A 22,035-nucleotide genomic window follows, 5' to 3' on the forward strand; every position below is an offset into this window, starting at 1 on the left:
TCGATATAACAGAACCGCTTACGTTCGGGACAGAAGATACCAAGTACAGCATTGTATAGTGAACAATAGAACGACCTCGAAATGAGTGAACCAAACGAACAAAAGCTACCACCGACACGAAAGAATACAATTGTTGTTGACTTCAGGCAGTGCAAAATTCGACCTTCGATACGAGAACTTGAAGGTTTGCTTAAGGAGCAAATGCATCTTGACATTAAACGTGTGCATTTACTTCAATGTAATAAGACGAATACATCCAGTTTTATAAAGAGATGGATGCAATTCAATTCGCAAAAGACAATAATAATGTGCGCTATGTGGAGCACGAGAACATTAAGTACAACATTCCAGTATATATGGAAGATAGTGCTATAGAAGTGCGTGTGCATGACCTTCCATTAAGCGTCACCGATTCATATATTCGCAAAACTATGTCCCAATACGGAGAGATTCTCTCTATCGAAAAAAAAGTGGAAGAATTTTTTCCCCGGTATTCTAAATGGCGTACGTTTAACAGTTCGGCTGAAAAGTTCATATCGTTTAATAGAAACACACATTTTTTTGCCAAAATTCGTTTTTATTATTCAACATAATTGCCATCAGAGGCGATACAGCGATTATAGCGATCTTCCAACTTTTCGATACCATTTTTGTAGTACGATTTGTCCTTTGCCTCAAAATAGGCCTCAGTTTCAGCTATTACCTCTTCATTGCTTCTAAATTTTTTACCAGCGAGCATTCTCTTGAGTTCTGAGAACAGGAAAAAGTCACTGGGGGCCAAATCTAGAGAATACGGTGGATGAGGGAGCAATTCGAAGCCCAATTCGTTCAATTTCAGCTTGGTTTTCATCGACTTGTGACACGGTGCATTGTCTTGATTGTGAGCTCACGCGGCACCCATTTTGCACAAAGCTTTCTCATATCCAAATATTCGTGAATAATATGTCCAACACGTTCCTTTGATATCTTTAGGGTGTCAGCTATCTCGATCAACTTCACTTTACGGTCATTGAAAATCATTTTGTGGATTTTTTTCACGTTTTCATCGGTAACAGCCTCTTTTGGACGTCCACTGCGTTCATCGTCTTCGGTGCTCATATGACCAGTACGAAATTTTGCAAACCACTTACGAATTGTTGCTTCGCCCGGTGCAGAGTCTGGATAACACTCATCAAGCCATTTTTTGGTATCGGCGGCACTTTTTTTCATCAAAAAGTAGTGTTTCATCAACACACGAAATTCCTTTTTTTCCATTTTTTTCACAATAACAAAAGTAGTTTCACTCAAAATGCAATATCTCACAAACTAATAATCAGACACCTGTCAAATTTATACACGTATCTTTTGAAGGTTGGTACTAACTGAAAATGGTATGGATTTAATTCTAGTGGCGCCTTCTCATAGAAACGATACGAACTTTTCAGCCGATCTGTTATTACGCATACACTTGAAGAGGCCTATACCTTCTTATGTGATTTTCGGTCAAGATACAAGAATTCCATGTTAATCACTTGTTACCTATGACAATCAGATGGCCACTTGTCAATATTGCCAAAAAGCTGTTCACTACGGTAAGCCATGTGATAAACTGGACAAGGAGACAACTACACCAAAGGACAACGGTGCTTCCTTTACACCAACCCCAAGCAACCCCAGTACACCTGTAAGAGCCACCAACAACAATGAAGCATCCCCTTCAACGAAACCATCAGTATCCTTTATAGAACAAAGTACGCCAGCTGCAGTTAACAACTTACCATCCAACCAACCAGCAACTGCAACCAATGTACAATAAGGCGCATCTACAGCAACTCTCAACGAGCCCAAGACTACGATCAACAAGGAAAACGAAAATAAAACGGAAATCACACACAACACCGACGATGAAGCAATGGATGATGGGATAAGTCGCGGACGAAGTGACCCCCGATTCTCGTTGGATGGAAATGGAAACTCATCTCCCCCTAGAAAAAAGGTGACAACGAGATCCAATAGCAAAAAAAAAAATGTAAGTATCAAAAATATAAGCCAATAGACCACGTAAAGCTTTTACGCAAAAAGGCCAGAATAAAAATTTTACTATATAAAAACCTGTTTTAATCCACCTAGTGGTGTAATGATGCCTTTCTCATATCAATCATACTATCATATATAATACTGTGGTATTCTTCAAAATTATTTTTCTTCGATTCTTAAAAGAATAACCGAAATAGATTTGTTTGACCGTCTACTGATAAAAACTATCAATTGGAAAAGATTTGAGGTCGATTTAGAAAACTTTTTACGGTTTTTCGCTCTTTTCAGTGGTGGTATAAAATTTTTAACACACTTTACCCTATATTTCCGGATCCGGAAGTCGGATCCTGATGAAATTCAGGAACTACGTATGGGCCACAGGACCTTTCATTTGAATCTAAGTTTGTGAAAATCGGTCGCGCCATCTATGAGAAAAGTTAGAACACATATTTTCATTTTTTTGCACATTTTACCCCACAGCTCCGGAACCGGAAGTCCAAATAATATGTAGGAATTTTGTATGGGACCACAAGACCTTTCATTTGAAAGTTTGTGAAAATCGGTTCAGCCATCTCCGAGAAAAGTTAGTGCAAAAAAACGTTACATACATACATACGCACATACACACACAGATATTTTGCGTACTCGACGAACTGAGTCGAATGGTATATGACACTCGGCCCTCCGAGCCTCGGTTCAAAAGTCGGCATAACCTTTCTATATGAGAAAGGCAAAAAAAGCAAATTGTCGGCCCCAACATTGATGGCTCGATTTAAATAATTGATTATAAATTTTCTGTTTATGCTGATATACTAATAAGCGAAATGAAAATTTCTGTCACTAGCATGTATTACATATAACAAATATTATTATTCATGATATTCCGAAAAACGTTGTCGCTATAACAATTCAGTTTTGCCTTTCTCATATAGAAAGGTTATGCAATCGCTGTGAAAACCGACTTTTGAACCGAAGCCGAGAGGGCCGAGTGTCATATACCATTCGACTCAGTTCGTCGAGTACGCAAAATGTATGTGTGTGTTTCAATATATATTGCTATAAAATCTCAGTTCCTTTCCTTGAGAAAGGCATCATTACACCACTAGATTAAGGCGTTGAAATAGATATCAAGGGTTTTCATAACTTTTAAATTTGAGAAAGAATCATTATTGGAAGCGACAACAACGATTTCGTTCGGTACATTACTAAATACCCTAAAAGAGAAGTGCATAAATATCTAACTAATATGTATAAAATAATAGACTAATTATTTTGTTTTTAATGACAACAGTTTTTGTTGTAAATATATTGGTATATTTTAATGTATTTAAAATATATATTATTCGATCATATTAGAGCTCAACTTTGGACGATAACATGTGAAAGGAAAGTCGATTTTTTAAACCAGCCTCGAGGTATGTTCGATATGTTCATCATAATAGGTATTTTTGATTTAAAAAAATCTGTGTTTATCTTGCCATCAATCAATCTACATATGCTCCAAATTCTGTTTCTTTATTGTAAAATGAAGAAAATGAACCATTTTGTCTATGTGCCCCCTTAATAAAGGGCCTTGATCGTTCATTTTTATTTAAAAACTAATTTTTCAAAAAATTTTTCCGTTATCTTCACATCGTTGTGAAACCACTTCGCTTAAGAGAAATATTTATTTCGGGTAACATTTCTTAATCACTTGTACATATTAGCATTTTCTTCATTTTGCAATCAGAATCTAACAACGTTGAACCGATCACCCGAAACCGGTTTATTATTTCGGATGCACTGTTTCCACTATCCGCAAGTTGTCGACACCCACGGTCTAACCGATCAAAACCTCTCTCTCTCTCGCACGGAATATGTTTAGTTTATGGTTTGATTTCTCATCTCTATTGCCAATCATACGACATCGTGGTAGAACAGTATATCTAAGCCGTACACGTTTTCTCTAGGGCAGTATGCCGATGACCCTCCGGTGCCAAATGTCTAATGGGGATATCTAAAGACTGTATTCGAAAAACAATTAAACAAACTTTGGTGCGTGTGTGTGTGAAAATTCTCCGGGAGTCTTGTCAACTTTATTTTACCTTTCCCATATAGAAAAGTTATGCAATCACTGTGATTTTAAGCTGACAACGTTATACACTGAAGTCTTTTTTATGCGAGTTTACGTACCACTTAAACTTCGCATTAAAAACCGCAGAAGGGAAACCGCATAACTCTGAAAATTCGCATAAAAAAACCGCATAACTCTGAAAATTCGCAAAAAATAGGTCGTATAAAAAACCGCTTAAAAACAGATCTCATTGTATTCGATTTTCATCCCAATCGGTCGAGTTTTATAATACAGTGTAACACAATTTGATGTAATGTAATATTATACATGTAATATGTAACATAATACAATGTAATTTAAATTAAGTAATACAAACGTGGTAATTTATGAAAACTATTTATGTCTGACAAATATAACTAATTTATAAATACAAAATGATATTACAAATAAAAACAACATGTCATCATGGAATGTAACTAATTTAGAATGTTGTCTTTTTCAACGACCGATACCGCTTCATTTTCTCAATATAATCATATAATATAATGTCGGAGAAAACGTGCGCAGAATAATTCACGTTCGATTGTTTGACGGGCCTCTTGAAACCTCCAAAATTTTGAAACTGCAAAACGAATCGTAGAAAGAAATTATATGAAACCTTTTTTTTCTATTTAAAAGATATTTTTATACAGGCCTATTTGCGTACAAGCTTTACGTGCCCGATTGAGCCGATTTTTTGAATAATTTTTTTTGAGTTGGATCTCGTTGTCACCCTTTTTCTAGAGGGAGAGGAGCTTCCATTTCCCTCCTGCGAGGATTGAGGGGCACTTCGTTCGTGGTTCGTCTCGTCATCCATTGCCGCATCGATGGTATTGTTGTTGATTTCGTTGCTAGTTGCTGGAGATGTGCTTTGTTGTACATTGTTTGCAGTTGCTGGTTGGTTGGATGGTAAGTTGTTAATTGCAGCCGGTGTACTTTGTTCTATAGAGGATACGTTGGATGGTTTCGTTGAAGGGGATGCTTCACTGTTGTTGGTGACTGTCATAGGTGTACTGGGATTGCTTGGGGTTTGTGTGAAGAAAGCACCGTTGTCTTTTGGTGTAGTTGTCTCCTTGTTCAGTTTATCACATGGCTTACCGTAGTGAACAGCTTTTTGGCAATATTGACATGTGGCCATCTGATTGTCATAGGTAACTAGTGATTTGCACGGAATTCTTGTACCTGTTCTGTTCAATGAAGGGTAGATTGATTGGCAAAATTATAAGAAGTTTCAAGATTAAAGTCCTTTGGGTCAGAAAAACCCACTGACCCTATGTGCGGGACTAAATAGGTGTCTCGGGATCCTACAGAGCTAAAGAAATGGAGGAGTTATATGACCGCTGAAGTTGACGAACACAGTTTCCAAAAATGATTGGTAGTATTCTAAGAACAAATCCGTTATTTCACCGGAACTAAACCGAAGATTATAAAAATATGACTATAAATATTGCGACTATATAAAGGCAGACTGTTGATATTTTTGACTAACTGTGTTCAGCAAAACATTTATTTGATTGCTCAACAGTTTTATTTCACCTAAACTGTTTAAAGGTGCATATGATTTCCTTGGGCAATATCAGTGTTGGGAAAGAATCATAATTTCGAAAATCGCGACAGAAAATTTACACAAATGATTTTCCGTCAAAAGAATTATCAATATGAAAACTCACTGAAGAAAAGTTCTTCCTGCTGATTTTTTTACAGTTCAGTTGTGAAAAGTTCACTAGTGAATATTCTCTTCGATGATATTTAAGAAAAAACTTCACACATTGAATATATCTGTAATAATTCTCGAAGAGAAGTGGCCTCTGCAGAATACATGGTGAATAAATTTGCCGATTATCAGAATCGGAAATTTTTTGAAAATTTTCATGTGCGTAAGATGAATGAAATAAAAAAAATCTGAGTTTTCAGCTCTTGCAATTTGATATCTTGTTAGTTAGTGAATGATTAGCACTTTGAATTTAATAATATGAGATATTTTCAGTCCGAGTTTAGAGCGTAGGGTGGCTCAATATGAAAAAAAGAAACAAAATGTAGTGTTTGATTATAACAAATTAGATGCTCTGTTGATTAGTGAATATATAGCTTTTTAAACCATACATCAATATCAAAAAACTTATGCACTCATGAAGGATTGAAACAACATTCCGAAATACGTATAAGCATTGTCACGTTTAATATACACATTAGCTACATTGTGACAGTGTGTAGTAATTTTTTTATATGATTGCATTCAATGGTGATAAAAACGTTATTCTTGTGAAGTTATTCTAGCAAACCTTCAAGTGCACATTAGTACTAATAATAATAATAATAAAAATAAAAATAAAAAAAAAATAATAATAATAATAATAATAATAATAATAATAATAATAATAATAATAATAATAATAATAATAATAATAATAATAATAATAGTTATATTAATATAAAAATTTGTTGATCGAAATATTGAGCATCCGTTCGATCACCGAAAATTTCAAAAATTATCAATTTCATAGTGCTATAGTTACCAATGAACAAAGCATCGCATTCACAATAATAAAAATGTTCCATTTTTTTATATTGAGCCACCCTACGCTCACTAAATATGTCCAAAATTATCAAATTCAAAGAGCTGGTGATTTACCAATCAAAAGAGTAGCGATTTGATAGCAGCCGAAAATATATATAAATACAAAACATCACTTGTGAACTTTGTGGTTCCGAGTTTGGTGAAATGACAAAGACTGACGTTTCAGAATAAGACTGATTTATCGAGATTAGCTGAAAATGGCGGAGTTATTCAACACTTCAATAGGTCCTGTCTAGATGGCGCACTCTGTATTACATGTGATTCAAGAAACAAGTCACTTAATTGCAAAGAATATATTGTTCTTAATTTTCGACCATAAGAGGAAATCCTGGGATCTACAGTTTTTATTTCAAAACGTTTTTATTGATTCCCTGTTTGGTTTTTCAAATCATGTTTGCATGATCAAGTTGTTAAACATTGATCAAGTTATTGAATGGTATTGAATAGTTACATGCACATAAGCTCTGTTCAGGTTTGTGTTTCACATTCAGAGTACACAGAGGTCTCTTGTTACGCGTGGGCTACGCACCGCAAAAAACCGCACAAAAAAACCGCGTAACTACGGAAATCCGCGAAGCTTCGGAAATTTGCGTAAGAAAACCACGAACCTTCGGAAATCCGCGTAAAAATCCTCCCTTTGAGGCCAAAAAAACCGCGTAACTTCGGAAATCCGCGTAACTTCGGAAATCCACGTAAAAAAGACGTGTAAAAAGAGACCGATTTTCTCGGATAGACGAAGTCACGAATTCCTGGTCAGTCTCTGTGATATTTTTTTTTTCGCAAATTACCATTTCTCAAATTCTCTTCATTAGTCTTTTTCCAGTCTGTGCACGTTTTAGATACTGATAAAATGAAATAAAAATTTTTATTCACATTAACTCAACTTTTATTGACCTGTAATGAAATAATCATTTATTCGGACAATATGATCAATTGGAGAAAGAAAAACACCTTTTTGTATTGACTAATAATTTGACTTAATTCAAGCGAAGATCATTGTTGTCATTAACGACAGAAATTCTTCCGAAACCATTTTTCAAAATCTAATCAACAGTGTCAAGCCAAATTGCAGTAATTCAGATCGAATTTTGCGTGAACATTTTTGTATGTCTCATTTTTTTCGAACACAGTCTTTACCAGCAGCATCTCTTCAGGATTTCCACTTCTCGCACGCCATTCACAAGAGACCTCCAGCAAGCGGAATAAAGTCTTCGTAGAGCGAATCGATGCAAACCTCATGAAACATTAACGCTTGGCACCCGTCCAAGTCGCCATGTTCAGCTCAGCTTCGGCAGTCTTAATTCAGCGGTCGTCTTGTTGATACACGATTTGCTTACAGTTGTCGTCGCCGGTTTGTTATATTATTTACACAAATTGAAGGCCCCTCCGCACCTTCAGACCTTTAGCTTGGCAGTGTAATTCATAAAGCAGGTCTCACGGTGTTGAGCTGGCCGTGGAGCGTTGATTTGCTTTTTTTTGTTTTACATTAGTGGTATCTGCGTGATCGTACTTTCGTGGTGACTTGTTATCGCTTGATTGAAGTTCTCCGAGATCCGGTTAGGTGGACGTGTGGTGTGTGGTGAGAAACTTTTACTGTACTCGATGCCGTGGCAATATGAGTTTCATCTGACCGAGTTAGCCAGTAAGAAGAATCGATTGGCGCGCATTGAAATCTTTGTGTGATTTAACGTTGCCGTGAACAAGAAATAAGTACCACTTGTAAACCCATTCAACCAGTACCAGTGTTTGAAACCAGACAAAAACATCGCTTGGCACAAATGCTTCCTTGTTCAGTGTAGACACACATAATCGTCTAGAAGCAGTCTGTTCAGCGAAAGTGAAACTACTCAATTCTCCTAGAGACGTTAACCAAAACAAAGTGAAAAGAGAAGATGTTGTGCAAGAAAAAAAAACGTAAAATTACCAAACTGTCTAGCGTGCATAAAATACCACTAAAAGGGGCCCCGAGTCGCCCCCGGCGGTCCGTAACCCATTGAGGCAATTTCTCGCTCGTCTGGCCACCATCGACTGATCATTGATAGATCCGTTCGGACATCGGAACCGAATCGTGGAAATTCACACAAACGTAAAGTCACGTTGTCCGCACGGTTACCCGTTCAACGGCCGTGTTTCGTTTCTCGATCATTGACTGTTTCTTTGCGACTTTCGTTCGTGTCTTGTGGTTCCTACCATTCACATTTCAGTAATATCGCAGATTACGTACGCAGTATTCATTTCTGGTCACAGGAGAAATTGAAAATGTGTTATTGACATTCCTTGCAAAATGATGCGTGTTGGTTTCTCGTTTCAATATCGGTGTAGATGATGGCTTCATTTTTTTCTATTAAAGCTGGAATTTTGTACTGGAAAATAATTTTGTTACCACAGGGTAAATGTGTATTCACTAAATATTAAATACAACAAGATTTCTACGAGTTTAAAGATCAACTAGAGATTGTTTGTTACAGTTTCAAGATGCTAGCAAATAACATTATTCTTGAATTGTATTTTTTAACACCAGCAAAACCACACTTTGCTTGAACGATATGAAACCAATGTTTTTATAAGAAAATCCTGTAGCACTTGTGCAACCTAATCGTACATAATTGACAGTTTATTATATTGCAAAGCAGTAAAATTTAGCAAATTATAGTCGAACAGACAAAATGAAATTATTGAACAGTCTGTTGGAAAAGCTTATTTTGAATATAACCAAATCAAATTTTTTAGAAAGGGTTTCGCTAGCAGTAATATCGTTTTATCGTTTATTTATACCCGGCTTTAACCAAGTTGCGGTCGTTCGCCGAGCAGTAATATATGAGCTCCTATGAGATTTGATTTTCTCATAAAGAAAAGCTACGCAATCATTGTGAAAACAATCTTACTATTGATTTTTTTTGGATTCGACATCCGGTTCCGGAATTACATAGTGGTAAGTGTAAAAAACATCAATTTTAGGGGACAAACAAAAGTTTACTTAATCTGTAACAGACCATGATTTCCGATTCCGTGTACATCGAAAGTAGTTTTCGAAAGGCACTGTCATTCAAGTGATGATGCAAAATCCCAAGTAGCACTCGTTGTTACACTTCAAGGACAATAACTTACATGAAACAAACTCATCGTACATGTTGAACTTGCAACGTGCATACGTACAACGGGCAGCCACTTTTTCACATTCAAGCTTGTCGAATAATTGTAGAAAAGTTTATCATAAAAAATAGCACCATTGAAAAACTGGGTTCTTGGGCTACATTCATCAATTGAAATTCTTGGGCTACATCCATCATTGAAATTCGAGATAGTTTGGAAATTATAACTTCTACAACCAGTTTTCGGAGACACGGCATTTCCGGTGAATCGGAAAAATGTGGGGCAAGGCAGCCATCTTTTTAAATAGCCATTTTGCAGTAGAAAACTTTTCAATACATAAAATACTATGATGCTGGAGCTGCAAATTATACAAAAAAATAGAAAAAAGAGCATAAAAAATTTTGAAAAAGCGACTCTTATTTTCAAAAATTGTTCTCGATTGTTGATTAAACTGAGCCGTACCTACTATAGCTAATGCAAACCAAATATAATGTTCGGCGGGATCACAAATAAACACCAGAGTAAATAAACAATGAACTCAAGCGTTTAATCATTCGGAATGCTGTGTTCTCAGTGGATGCCTCTCTTCTCGTATACTATTTTTCGTAAAGAACTCGGGTGGGTAATATCACAGACATAACTGGAGGACGCGAATACGAAATAAAACTGAGAGTTTTTTTTCCTCACCTTCGTATGTCGATAATCGTTACTATCAGTTGATTGATTTTATGATTTTTGTGATTTTTTCTGTATCCTTAATTGTAATCGTGCATCTATACTGAAGTATAACTAATTGACAACTAACATATTTTTCCACACAAAGCTCGTTGTTTTTTTCTTTTGAATTCCTGCTCAGTTCTTAGGGAATATTTTAATTGTTCTTAAAAGAACCGATATGTGAAATTTATTCGATGTTTACCACTTTTGAGCACTTTTTGCCATCATTTATTTATTTATCCCTGGAATTAAATTCTGGACCAGGATTCAGGAATTGAAACTGAATTCAAGAACTAAATTGATAGTGATTCAGAATTCAGTAGCAAAATTCAGGTTCGGAATCAAGATCCAAAATTCAGTTAATGAATTTTGTTCTAGAATCTGGAACCGAACTTATTTTCAGAATACAGTTTCCGAATTTATTTTCAGAATACAATTCCGAATCTGAAACCCAAGTTCCGTATTTAATTTCAGCATGCATGTTCTGAAATCTGAAACTGAATTCAGGAAATTTATTCCGAAACTTAATTTAGCAAGTACATTCTGAAACAGAACCCAGGAAGTAAATTTTGGTTCAAAAGTCAATTCCAAAATTCAGAATTGGAGTTCACATTTAAATTTTTTTCCAGAATTTAGATCTAAAATTCACATCTTAATCCAAAATTCCGAAATATAAACTTTGAATACAAATTCTGGATTCGGATTTCGAACTTGAATTAAGGTATTAAATTCAGTTACAAAAAATAGTGCAGGAATCAGGTCCGAAATTCTAGTTTTAATTTGTTCCAGAGTCATAGTTTCAACTTTTGAACTTGTATTCTTTAACTGAATTCTATACTTTAAACTTGATTTTTCATACTCGTGCAGTTGAATATCGGGACTGACATGTGCCTGATTATCTCGAAACCGTCGTACGAGTGCGAAAAAAGGATGGGTTTTCCACATTGTTTCCATAAGTTCGAGCAAAAATTTAATTTTGGGTATTTATGGTTATCACACACTGTTGAAAATTCAATCATAAATTCCTGATTCTTTTTTCGATTTTAAGGAGATAGAATAATGTTGTTGCGTTTAGTACGACTCGAGACACTCACGATTAAGTTCTACCCGTTATTCCACAGGATGAGTTTTGAAAGTAAGACGTGTTCAATAATAATAAATAATAAAAAGCGAGTCGACCCAATCTAGCTGACGTCATAAATGATTTTCAATTTTATCAAACTCCTTGGATTTAAATACAAAAGGCTGTCCCGTCCCATTCTATTCTAATCCAAAAAGTGTTGAGAGGCGGAGCTTGTGCGACTTACCAAGAATTTCCAAACAAGTTTTTTGAAAAGTTGCACTATTTATTTACCATTTAATTCCACTATTTCACTGTCACGTTATTACACATTCACAAAGTCACTACACTTTAATGAAGCATAACAAACGTTACAATATAGATACGCGTATTTCGGAATGTTATTTACATCCTTCTTCAGTGTATCGGTTTTATAAGTTTTATAACTTATAAAAATAGTGCAACTATTGAATATATTCCGCTAACAGCTCCAGGTAAAAATAGTAAAGTTTTTTCAGTAACGATTATTCGATAGTGCACATCAGTCACATTGAAACAGAAAAATATATGTTAGTTTCAATTTGTTGATGATTTTCACATTTAACAGTAAAGAATAAAGATTGGCATCCTATGATCAAAACTAATATATAGAGATCCAGCTTGATTAAATTCACAAACTGGTTACCGCAACGAAATGAGACAATGAAAAAGTGACACATTACATGACAAAGTTGAGTAATGATCACATACCTTATGATCAAAAAAGAACCGGAATTTTCATTCTAAAATTTCCGCGCTTGTCCAATCGGTAAACTTTTATTCTCTCAAAGTTGGCAACACTTTTATACACATTCTGTCAAATTTTGACGCATTTCGTACGATTAGTTTTTGTTTGGCGTCTATACAAAGAAGTTGAAAAATTTTCGTGTGGCGATTTTTATAATGGATGAAAATTTAGAGCAACTCGCAGGCTCGCTTTCGAAGCGCCATTCGGTCGATTGTTGTGCGGTTTCGACGTCATATTCATAGATCCACACCTCATCAACAGTTATGATGCATTCGATGAATGTGGGGTCACTATCTGCGTTGGAAATCATCTCTTTGGTCACATCAACACGACGCTGTTTTTGAATGAAATTCAGCTTTTTTGGCACCAGCCGAGAAGCGACGCGTTCCAAATCCAAAACATCAGTTGAAATGTGTTCGGCTGATCCATAAGAGATGCCCAACAATACAGCAATCTCTCTAATCGGTACAGAACGATTTTGCAACACGGATTGCTTCGCCGATTCAATGTTTTCTTCAGTAACAGATGTTGTTGGACGGCCAGGGATCTCATCATGATCCAAGCTTGTACGACCACCTTTGAAGCGTTTATACCACTCGTATGCCTGTGTTTTTCCTAGACACGATTCACCAAAGGCCTTTTCTACCATTTTCAACGTTTCGGAACACTTAAATCCATTTGCAACATAAAATTTGATGCATGCACTTTGTTCTAGATTTTCATCCATTATAAAAATCGCCACACGAAAATTTTTCAACTTCTTTGTACAGACGCCAAACAAAAACTAATCGTACGATATGCGTCAAAATTTGACAGAATGTGTATAAAAGTGTTGCCAACTTTGAGAGAATAAAAGTTTACCGATTGGACAAGCGCGGGAAATTTAAAATGAAAATTCCGGTTCTTTTTTGATCATAAGGTATACTGGGGATATTATTGAAATATTCTAACTGATTTCAAATAAATAAAATTTGTAGATCTTGCAATTTGGTCACATCGGTTCTCGGTTTCCTGTTCAGTGAGCACCGGAAGTAGAAATAAAAATTTCCGAAATAGGAATTACAACATTATTTAGTATGGCATCATTACACAATTAGAAGGATTAACACTCAAACGCTCGGGTAGGGATTTTCATCGAATTTATTTTTTCAAAAAATCATAACTGTTGATACTGTTGACCAATTTTCATGCATCCCGTGTAAAAAAACAGATTTTCTTCTAGTCCATGCTGACTCATACGGAACCGCAGCGGTCCAAAAACACCGGAGATATTCCAGATCGCGTTGGGGTATGTCTGTTCTGCCGTTAGAAGTTTTTGATACATAAAATTTTGTATAAGTATGGGATTAATACGGAAATTTTATAAAATAGGAAGGACTTACTAGAGCTCATAAAATACAATGTCCAATTATGGTAAATCCGGATTGTGGTCCCATAGAATTGTGCTTGAAATTTGACATGGAATTTTATCTCAAGACTTTTCAAGTTGTTAAAAGACTTTCAAAACTAATTTGGGAACTCCAGTTTAGTTGATCTGCATATTCTCGAGATTTTGATTCAAAGTACTTTCGACTTAGAGCTGTTTGATGAACTACTTTTTGCCACCTTCATAACATACTTCTAACGGCAGAACAGATATACCCCAATGCGATCTGGAATAACTTCGGTGTTTTTGGACCGCTGCGGTTTCGTATGAGTCAGCATGGACTAGAAGAAAATCTGGTTTTTTGACACTGGACGCATCGAAATTGATCAACGGTATTAAGAATTATGATTTTTTGAAAAAAATAAATTCGTTGAAAATCCCTATCCGAGCGTTTGAGTGTTAATACAGTTTTAGATGATTTTGAGTGACTATAAAATAACTTTACTTGTATTTAAAATCAATTTCGAATCTTCTGCGGAGTATATTCTGATAAGCCAAGAGGGGCCTTTTATATGTCGAAATCATAACATTTCTTGTAGATTTTATTTAAAGTTGTGTGAAAGATTGTGTTTTGTAGTTATTAGAAAAAGGTTTATTGATAAAATGTAATTTATTTTTAAGAGTCGAGCACAAAAAAGAGGAAGGGGACGCGTTTACAAATTGCGGTCGTTTTCATCTTACCCAAAATATGCGCTGAGTACTAATCATTGTGGCATCTACTTTCACGAGTACCTTCACTTTCTGACCGTCTAACACAACATAATTTCAAGTTTTTTTTCTAGCATTGTCCTTTGTAATTGCATTAGAGGGTCTGTCGCTGCGGATTTCTTTGGCAATGATTGTAAAATCGGCCGCCGCAAAGCTCTCGTAACGAATATTTCACGGTTTAATTTGAAGGAGCACTAGCTCCATAATATTTATCCAACTTTTCTTTGAAGGCCTTCGTCGCTTGTTTCTCAAAAGCAATGCTATTTAAAATACACATTAACAAAAATTGGCAACACAACAAATTTGACATGTCTATCTAAATATAGATGGATAATCTCTTTTGCAATAGCAACGCATTTTGACGATCGAAAGAGATCAAGGAGGTTACTTTATCATGAGCACCTGTTTCGAAGATAGCAATTACCATCGTTCTTTGCTCGCCGCTTACGACATACGTGCAGAAACTAAGAGGATTGATTCATGATAAGAATATCATATGACAGTCGCATCTAATATGTCATGGTAATTGAGTTAACAAATTCTTCATGGACAAAAGATTCTGTTCTTATACATACATAGACGAATTAAACGCCAAATCGTATTCGGGGTTGGTTATCAGATTTGAATGAATCTTTCTGAACAAGTAGGCTTTATCACAAATGCTACTTTACATATCTATTTTAATTGGTAAAACTATTTCCCACGAAAAGAGCTAGCTACGAGTTCGAATGCCGTCTCTGCGGTAACATTTTCACGATATTCATTACATAGTTGTATTCACATGTCATTTTGCCAATCTGTTTTTCCCATTAGTTACTGATCAAATTTAATTACCTTGTTTTTCTAGAATTCATCAAGACTGTCCTTTGAAAAGGGAATTGATTTTTACCAATTTTTTTCAAATGGCAAAAAGTTAAAGAATGATTGTTAGAAAAACTTTTTCTCCTTAAAGTGTCCATTGTGCAATGTGTGAACGATTGGTAGGGAACATAATTACCTGTTTGTTGACAAAATTCCATCCAAACGGAAAAATGATGTTATTCATATAAATCGACTTTAGGTTTTTGAAATCGATTTTTTTCAATGTAGGACTCGATAGGAAATTTTTCAAACATTTTGATTAAAAAAATTGACTAATTTTGTAAAAGTTTTTTGTGAAATTGCGACATTCGAAAAATAACATCGTAAAGAGAGTTTGACCTTTTTTTAAAGACTTAGATCAGTTTTTGAAAAACTGACTTTTAATAACAAAAACACAGAAAATGTCAAAAAAGTTTCACTGTAATCTGAGAGAGTTCTGCCAACAATAGCTCAAGTCGGCGAAAATGGCGTCTATAGTTAAACAAAATACATAGGAAAATTTTGGATAACATCACTATTTTCACATGAAAACCACTACTTCATATATGATGAGATCTTTTCTGATAGCTTACAACTCATTTCTGTTGTCTTAGAAGCACTGTAAGTTATTAAAATTTAACTTATGCTAAATTCACCACGATTATGACATCGGGATGCATTACGGTTGAGCTACTCATTACATTTATGCAGAATATAAACAAATAATGATCTCACTGGCACATCAATTCAACCGTGATAAGAGCCGGCATCTGTCGTACCACATCGCGTGTTTATTAATATCATATCCAAACTTTACTGATGCAACTTTCGCTAGAGCTTGGGTGTGTTCACTATTCAAATTTGCCAGAGTTGAGGTATGATGTAGATGAGAAAAATGTTAAATGGTAGAATAGCAAAACAGATGATTTGATGGAGTCATGTACCATCAGTGCAGATTAACGAGTACGGTTTACTGGGCTATTTGTTTTGAAGGCTGACTGGTGATAGCGTGTTTCGTACCCATATATAGCTAAGCCTAATGAGCTGGGGGTATCTCAGTGGTGAAGAGTAATCGATCCAACTGTGTAACTCAATGGCCATGCCATTCCCTAAAAACATGTTTAGTATATCTTCGAAATTGCAAACTAGGTTAGTGGCGCAGTGCGATGATCTTGAAATAATAAGACAATTTAATGTTGCTATCTAAGTGATTATATTCCTTATTCAAAATCTATGCAAATTCAACCTCTAAGTCTATATTCACTAAAAAGCTTGAAAACTCTTTGATAACATTTTTGGATTGTCTTCAGTTTCTTCTAAATTACGCAAAAACGCTTATTTTTGGCCTTTCGACTAGTGAAAATTGGCACGGAGAACCAAGCGTTCGTCAAGCTAAGCCACGTAAGTGTTTGTGTATGTGTATTGCTGTGAAAAATATTTGCCATATACAGGCAAATATTTTTCACAGCAATTTGGCGATTTTTACAATTTTAGGCTCAGATGAAAGGTCTTACGATCCAATATAAATTTCCTTTTTTTTACCCAGGCCCGACTTCCAGTTTCCGAATTACGAAGAATGTTTTTTTATTTATTTTTTTTAAATAACTATTTATTAGAATATGCATTAAAATTAAATTATTAAGATTTAAATTGGGTGTTCAGCCACAAGTGATGACTTTTCAGCCCTATTATATACATGATTTGGTTATTACCATGAGGACATCATTTGCTTCCTCAATTCTGAGATTTTTGTGTAGGGAAAATTCTAAACCTACTTGTATTGTGTAATGGGGAAAAGGAACATTTCATGTTCAAGGCGGTATACTCAATTTTTGCTTATACAACAAAAAAAAAGAATTCAAAAGATTCAAAACATCCAAAAATGTAACAAAATGAGTCTTATAATATATACTTTTTATTTTCTGTGAACAATGTGTTGTTTCATCGCGTTGCTTCTCCGATGAGGACAGATTCTTGATGTGTTGCACAGATTTTGAAAAAAAAAACACATATTTTCATAACACAGACTTCTCAAAGTTCATTTACAAAATTCAACTCAACAGATTTGCACAGATTCATTTTAGAGCGAAGACAGATTTTTTTAAAAATGACCTGACATCCTTGGATGTGTAATTACATTTATTGCTAGCGAAATAGCAGCTTACAGAAAAAATATGTTTGTTCGGGTCGGGTCGGGTACGAGTGCCGATTTTTTCATTTTCAATGGATACGAGTCAGAGCTTAAAATTGTCACGCATTCTCGATGAAAGAGTCCAATCCAACAACCTCATATTCGTTTTTTGCTGTCTCATTCGTAAATGACCGTATCCAAAACTAACGAAGAGAGACGACGCATTTTCGTCTCTCATTGCAAAAAAGAGAGTAAGTTAACTGTTAAGTCAATCGTTCCTCTATGACAAGACGATACCAAACTAACGTCTTCAGGGAGAATCAGTAGAACTTCAATTCAGTATAAAATGTTCAAAACGACGAATGTAACAATGAGAGATTTTGTTTACTTTCTCTTTCGATTATTGCGAAACATTTCTGCTTTTTTCGGTAATTTCTTCAGTGCAGATTCAAAGATGATAGTTTTAGTTATTATTATCGGTAAATGAAGGATTGCTAAGAGTACCGTAATAATCGAAAGAGAAAGCAAACAAAGAGAATCTCTCATTGTTACATTCGTCGTTTTGAACATTTCATACAGAATTCTCATTTTTTCATCGATATATTGAGAATTTGTGACGTTTGGCTATAAAGAGTGCCTAAAATCGAAGTAATTACACCTCATTATTGATTGATGATGTCATTATTGATTCTCAAAGCTTCGGTTAATTATCAACACTGCATACTATGAGATTTTCACTGAAATCCAGAAATGGTTGAGAGGGCAAATGAAAGAAAGAACACAATTTTGAAACAACTGTTCCGTTTATGTCGCTGACTAGACATGGGTCTCATTCTCTAAATTTGCAAGCGCAGCTGAGAGTGACATTTATTTTTCGTCATTTCCGTATATTTTGAGTTCATGAAAATGACCTTTTTTATCTCTAGAACGGGTAAAAATGCTTATACAAGTTTCTGTTTTTTTTCGGGTTTCGGGATTTTTTTCGGGTTAAAATTGAAGACGGTTTACGCAGTTTTAACTTATTGAACTAAACTCTCGCTGCTGCGCTGTGCTTTTTTGTTTTTTGTGAAGTTCTTGAAAATTTGACATCATAAACTGACAAAAAATATGGAAAATGCTAAAGCAGTATTAGTATCAGAACTTTCGATAAAACGCTGCGATTTCTATATTCTCTCGTCGATATGCTTTCAAGAAAGCAATACTATGTCATCAATAAAAACTATTCTTTAAAGTTTTTTTTTACTTATAAGTATCATACTCATCATCATACGCTGAAGTTATTGACTATCGAACATTATAAATAATAAGGTGAAACGAAACAGTTGCTGGTTTCAAACGTTCACCTAGCGTTGGTATTTCTTGTTCTAATGTTTACACATATTTTTAATACGATTGATCTAATTACAACAGCAGTTATGAAGCACTAGCATCGTTTATTAGGACCGTAGGACCGAATTTTTCATTGTGTAATTCGAGCAGAGAAGCAACGTTCTCGTTGATCACGTCCAGTTCCTGTTGTCGACGTGATAGGAATGTAAATAATATTTTTTTACCTCACATCGGTTTTCGTCCATTCGTTTGTTAGTGTGTTATTATGCTTAACAATGAATCCATCAGCGAAGCGCGACTCAATAATATAACATATTCTACATATAGCTTTATTCGTCCGTTAGTAACTGTACACCATTCCGTGGTAATTGCTAAAACCGACGAAAGAACGATTAATTCTCAATGCCACCCAATCAATTAATACACTGCCTATTTTTTATAAATTAACAGAGAGTGTGCATTATGTTCAATGAATTTTTCTAATAATTTATGTCATGTACTTACAGAAGTTTATTTTGAGACATAAACGATACCTTCGTGCGAAAAACTATACATTCTTTCATCCGATATGACCTTTAAGGGGGCACTCTATGAAACGGTGAAAAATGGTTCGTTTGAGGAAAAGAAAAACAATTTTTATGCATCAAAATCATTTAAAAAGACGAACATATCGACTTCTCGCTCACACAATATTGTCCGATTTTGAGATTTTATACAACAAAATTTTACATCAAATTGATCAAGAGACTTGACTCAAGTAAGTGAACCTCAGATATTATATGAATGAGCATACACAGAAAAAAAAAATTAAATTTACACGACATGTAAATTGGAGTAGGCATCAATTGAATAAAAAAATTGATTGAAAATCAGCACCGATGTAGCATGCCTTGATTTTTCAATGAATTATACAACATATTTTAATTTACGCTTAGTTTTGTTCTTAAAGTATTTGGAAAAATACTCATGAAACTACATCAAATAACATGTGAATTGAATTTTGTGTCTATTCCCGGGTAGAAGTGATTGGCAATAGCAAATTTTTTATTAAAACTAAACATCTCGATGGTAGAAATTAAAATTATTAAGTTTGAAATAAAAGGTAAAATCTCAAAAACAATAACAAAGCATTTCTCTTATCTGGTTCTGATCCAGTTTATGCAACTGTATTCTATTTGAAGATAGAACTACGGTATCAACTGTACTTAATTAAATTGGAATATCACATCAATAACTAAATAAGATATAATAACTTATTTTGATGCGTGATTTGATGATATGTGTAATATTGTACTATTTCTTGATTCCTTTGATGAAATATCAAGAAAATATCAAGTATCGCTATGACAGCACAGAAACATCAAGACAAGATATGATGGTAAAATTTGTCAATATTTTGCTATTTACATCTACCTGGGATTGGGGTGACAAATTCAGCTAAAGAAGCTGTGGAGTGAACTACATGACATACTTTACATCTTTGGGCTTGTAAATTTAGGTTCATTGTGACGCATTTGTATAAACTCACACAAATCAGAACGATATAAATCCATCATATCTTTCAACTAGCACTCACATAGCAAAGAATAAACCTTTTAAACTCTATGTAAACCGAAGCCAAGTTACCCCTTCGCATTATAACTAAACAACCAGCTTAAAAATTAGGGTAAAAAATTGATGAAATGCAACAGAGTTTTGATTATTTTAATAATGCTGTTATAAAGCTGAAAACAGTGATTATTAGACTCTTCTAGGATCCGACATGTGAAGCAAGAATTGTGCCTCATTAATGAAGATTTAATTCTAATATCTACTTTTTCGATGGTAACAATTTATACTGTAAATTATAAGTGTCATGATGCAATAAGAGTGCTTGAATAATGCTTTATAAATAAAATTCAAATATTTTGAAAGATAACTAATAATCAAAATAAATACATGAATATCACTATCAGTGTTGATAATTCACAATCGATTCTTTTACTTCAGCACTACCGATAGAACCAATCTACTTTTTATCAACACTAAGGCATAGATTCAATGTAGCAATTTAATTCCATTTCACTTTTATCATCAAAGTTTCGTTGCTTCAAAATTTAGCATCGAATGCCGACATATAGTACAGCAAAAAGTTATTATAATGCACATTGCTTTAAAGTATGTACCATCAAATATAATGCGTATGGTTATTTGAGGAGTTCTACTATTTTTACCTTTTTCATTACCGTCTCTGCAATCACTTTGAAAACTGACTGTGACGGGACAACGAATTTCTAATTCTACAATCTCCGAATCTCAACTGGATAGGAAATTTAGAGAGGGATTATGAAATTCCCACTCATGAGAAAACCAGTACTCGATTTAAGCAATTGTCGCGCATAATTTAAGAAATTTTGCGCCAACTGTCTCTTCACTAAGTTAAAAGATTTGTTTACTTCGGTCTTCGCCGATTGTCGTGTAACTATCCCCATCAAGTACCGAGTTATGACAGTCACGAGTTACTAATCAGTCTCAACACACTACAAGTGCGACCGGAATTATTACGCCCTTTAATAATAACTGATATCTTCAACAATTGGGTTTACTGTTCGGATTGGATCAATAGAGTTGATGTTAAGGTGCAATCCGGAGCTCTCTTTAACAGTGCTTTTTTCGAATTCAAATGAATAAATTATAGTATATTTATATCAAAGAATTGTATTATAGAGTATGTTTACTGACCTTCCGATTCAATGTCATTGCTTCAAATTACACCTTGAAACATCGAAAGGTATCACTCGTGAATCCGAACATTGAAATCCGCTATTCAGTTCCACAATATCTGCCCATATAAGTCAGACCATTTGCTTCGTTGAACCAACATCAGTGAACACTGGAGAGAATGTTGATTTCCCTTCTTGACATACTTATTGCAGCGTGGCGAGAAATAATGCGAAACGCAGTCGTGTTTGAAATGTGACGAGACATACACTTGAGTTTTTACGCTGCACGCATGGAGCCGGTGGCTGTTCATTGACATACCTACGTACACTAGTTTGAAAGAGTGGATGCATAGTCGTACCACCGCAAACCAGTAGGCCTGAATTTTTTGCTTGCAATGCACTTTCCGTACTGCAGCCACCGCATGCTGCGCAAATTGGGGCAAGGCAGGTACATATCATGAAAACTTTATCTCGATACATTGTAGCAGTAGGGTAACAGAGGTATTTTGGCCCACTTTAGGATTGATTTTATTTTGGCCCACTTTATGAAAATATC

The 22,035-nt window shown here is 34.9% G+C and overlaps 1 protein-coding gene across 4 annotated transcripts in view; it reads left to right on the forward strand.

The window, feature by feature from the left end:
- The first annotated feature begins 7,986 nt into the window (after nucleotides 1-7,986).
- Nucleotides 7,987-22,035, forward strand: part of LOC131438076 (probable cytochrome P450 301a1, mitochondrial) — a 42,256-nt gene continuing 28,207 nt past the window's right edge. Inside the window, exon 1 of one of the 4 annotated variants that reach the window (XM_058607873.1) lies at nucleotides 7,987-8,037. The gene's annotated coding sequence lies outside the window, so the exon portion shown is untranslated. Of the gene's footprint in view, nucleotides 8,038-8,062; nucleotides 8,266-8,289; nucleotides 8,773-21,686; nucleotides 21,928-22,035 lie in introns of those variants that run through there. The other 3 variants (XM_058607875.1, XM_058607876.1, XM_058607874.1) reach the window with 3 other exon arrangements.

This window comes from Malaya genurostris, chromosome 3, assembly GCF_030247185.1.
Source record: "Malaya genurostris strain Urasoe2022 chromosome 3, Malgen_1.1, whole genome shotgun sequence".
NCBI classification, from domain to species: domain Eukaryota; kingdom Metazoa; phylum Arthropoda; class Insecta; order Diptera; family Culicidae; genus Malaya; species Malaya genurostris.